Source organism: Chenopodium album, chromosome 7 (genome assembly GCF_948465745.1).
Source record: "Chenopodium album chromosome 7, dcCheAlbu1.1, whole genome shotgun sequence".
NCBI classification, from domain to species: domain Eukaryota; kingdom Viridiplantae; phylum Streptophyta; class Magnoliopsida; order Caryophyllales; family Amaranthaceae; genus Chenopodium; species Chenopodium album.
Window position 1 is genome coordinate 31,232,178 of NC_137840.1, and position 3,709 is coordinate 31,235,886.

Below are 3,709 nucleotides of genomic sequence, written 5' to 3' on the forward strand. Positions count from 1 at the left end.
CCTTTTTACACTTGCATTAGTGATTATTGATGTTGAATTACTGTGCTTCCCTAGTGGTTCGGCCCTTTTGCTTGCCACTAACAAGTTTGGTGTAAGTTTGAGTATTATAAATGATTAATTTAATTAGGGTAGTAGCTTAACTACCTATCTAACCCTCGATCAAATTTTGGCGCCGTTGCCGGGGAAGCAACATGTTTAACATTTATTTTTGCTATTGTTAGAGTCTTTTTATTTGCTTTCCTTTCTTTTATTTTGCTTGATTAATCCTACTTGTCATTGCTAATCTTGTGCTTAGCTTTGTTTTATTTAAAGAGAGATATGGCAATCATAAGTGACTTTTATGTCACTTTTAGGGTGTTTATTGAGTCGTATTCCGACTTATTTTCCAATAATTTCACCTTTTATATCCTTTATTTCTATTATTTTATTATTCTCGTCTTTTATCTTTATTTTTAGTATTTTTGTATTTTCTATAGTTTTTAGTTTATTTTCGTGTTTTATTTTATTTTTCTTTCTTTTAATGTTTGTAGTTTATGTCGTTAGTTTTTATTTTTAATAATTTCTCTTTTTATCTCATTTTCTTATTTATTTTAGTTTCGTATTTTATTTTATTTTATTTCATTTAATTTTATTATTTCTTTAGTTTTAGCATTTTATTTTACTTTATTTATCTTATTTTATTCTACTTTAGTTTTCTTTATTTTATTTTATTTTATCTCGTGGTAATACCCTCGTGTTTTTGGTTGTAGGTGTTCCGGTTTTCAAAGTCATTATTTGTGTTCGGAGGTCAAGGTTTGAGGCAAATGCACAAGCCGCTGCTCTTCCCTAATTACTGCTGCCAGCCTTAACCATCACCACACCCCTTCTTAACCTCCACCACAACCACACAGCTTCTCCCCTGCTCCCTGCTCTCCCTTTCAATTCCACCAGCCACAACACAAACAACACCAACAACAACATCAATTACAACCAGCAGCAACCCCTGCTCCATCTCACCACCGCCAATTACAGCAGCCCCCTGCTCCAGTTCACTAAAATCAACCACCAGCGCCACCAATAGTAACCTCCCACAAACCACCACACATCACCACACTCACAGCACCGCAGCCACCAATCAATGCCGCCGCACACAGCAGCCACCAATCACCCCCGTAACAATCACCCAATCTACCTACAAAACCAGCCACCGCCACCAATTTCAACCACCAGCCATCGCAACCCACTCAATTTCAGCCACCTTCAATCACACCAATACACCAGCCACCGCCAAAACCACCATCAATCACCACCAAACCACTCACCCACACACTCTTCGCAACTCCCCTGTTTCAACCAAACAAAGCAGCCACGCATCTCACCCCAAATACCACCAACCCATTTACCACCATCAACAACCAATACGAGCAGCGATTTCGAACAGAGCAGCCACCAAATTACTTACCTCATTCAAACGCGGACGCACAACCCTGTCAGAAAGCGCACAAAATGGAGTCCTAAATCAGATTCGACGCAGAAGCTTTGCGCGACCTGTGTGCGTCTTCTATGCGGGCGCGCAATCATGGGTCAATCACGAGCTTTTCACGTGATTTTTAATGAGAATTGAACGGCCTTGATTGATGCTTGATTGATGACGATGAGGATTGACGGTGGTGATTATGATAATTAATGATGCGTGATGGTGATGATGGAAGAAATAGAGCAGCCAAATGAAAGAGAAGGGGAGATCGTGATTGCTGAGGGAATTTGAGGGAAATTGGGGATTTTGGGGTTTTTATTTTCTTTTAATTTAATTTTATTTTTATTCCCTTTTTCTATTTCCCTTTTCTTTTCTTTTGTTTTATTTTATTTTCTTTATTTGTTTTCTTTTATTTTCTTTATTATTTTTAGCTTGTAATATATATACCCCCTTTGGGGTTATTTTAAAAGAAACTTTCACTCAACATTAATTTACCCTAGATTAGTTTTAGAGTAGTTTAGCTCTTTTATTTTCTCTCTCTTAGGGTTAGATTAGTTTAGAGAGAGAAAGCTTGGATTTTTCATGGAGTTTTTGGGATTTTGAAGAAGCATTTTGTGGATTTTTCCTCTCATAAATTCAATGAGTCTTCTTAACTCTCTCACATTTATTGCTTTCATTTATTATTGTTTTTGCTTATTTTTTTGTATATTTGAGTAGATTAATTAGTTTAGTTGTTGATTCTTGCTTTTATTATTATTTTACCTTGTTTTCCTTGTTTTTGTTCACCATGTTAGTTTAGGTTTTGTTCTAGGGAAATGGATGAAGGTTATGTTAATTAATTTAATGATTAATTGTGGTTAGTATGAAATTGTTTCTTGATTATTGTGTATGGATGATGCTTTTATGGATTAGAATCTTTCTAGCTAATTGATTCTATGCTTTTAATTGTGTTTTCAATCAATTGTGCGAAAGTAAGTTGTTTGAGAGCCCTAAATTCCTCCATACCTTTGCTAGGCTAGTTGCACGAGAGTGAATTAGTTTAGTAGGATTATTAACATGCTTAATTGCGCGAGAGTGAGTTAAATGTGTTAATCGTCCTAATTGAGGTCATTTTCATCTAATTGTTTGATGTTGTTGGATGCATTGATGTAATTGGATTCCACTTTCCCTAGTTTTAGTTATTTGCTCTTAGTAGTGTTTAGTTGAACCTCTCTTTACCTTACAAGCTTTCCTAGTAGTCTAATTAGCATAGATTGATACATTTAGTCCTTTTGGGTTCGACCCTTTACTTACCCATATACTCGTATTAGGGTTGTTTAGGTATTATAAATTGTTAATTTGATTAGGGTTAGTAGACTAACGACACTACTTAAATCCCTCGATCAGGCAATAAGAGAGGATGACCTTCTTTTTAGGGAGTTTGAAAATCCGGAAATCTATGAGCTCACGAGTGGTATACTTCTCCCGACCACCGAGACTAATTTCACAATCCATCCACAATATGCTAGGATGGTGCAAATTGAGCAATTTTCTTGAGGCGTAAGTGAAGACCCCATTAAGAATTTGGTCTGATTCCTTGATTTGTGTGCAATGATGCAAACAAATGAAGTAAGCCAAGATTACATTCGTATGCCTCTCTTTCGGCAATCTCTCACCGGAAGAGCAAAGAAATGGCTCAAGCTTTTGATGCCCAACTCTCTCACCACATGGAAGGAAGTTGCGAAGGCCTTTCTCAAGAGGTTCATTTCTAATGAGCATACCGCAAAAATTAGGAGGAGGATATCTTCCTTTGAGCAAGAACCGGATGAAACTCTTGGGGAAGCATGGGAAAGGTTTAAGGATTTGATAAGAGCATATCCTCATCATGAATTCAACCGTAATTTTCTCATGAGATTCTTTTATGATGGCTTCGAGCCAATGTCAAGGACCAATCTAGATGCGGGTGCCGGTGGCCAATTGATTAAGATCCCTCAAAGCCAAGTTGAAGCTACAATTGAAGAAGTGGCTACTAGCTATTCTTGGGGAGGCAAAAGAAGGTCCCAAGGGAAGCTAGGAGTTCTTTATGAGTTGGAGAAAGTCGGCCAACTTAAGCACATAGTTGAGCTCTTGAATGAAGGTCTTTCCAAGTTGAACTCAAGTGTTAGTTTGTGTTCAAAACCTTCACAAATCATTGATTTCTCATGAGCTTGTTGTGGTGGGACGGATCATGATGCATCATATTGTAGAGAGTTCAATCCCAAGCAAGGTGAGGCT

At 37.3% G+C, this 3,709-nt stretch overlaps 1 non-coding gene across 1 annotated transcript; it reads right to left on the reverse strand.

Annotated features, from left to right (window-relative positions):
- Nucleotides 1-3,220: 3,220 nt before the first annotated feature.
- On the reverse strand, nucleotides 3,221-3,327 carry LOC145641328 (small nucleolar RNA R71). Its single transcript, XR_014115367.1, has one exon. It is a non-coding gene; the product is annotated as a small nucleolar RNA R71 (small nucleolar RNA).
- Nucleotides 3,328-3,709: the final 382 nt, after the last annotated feature.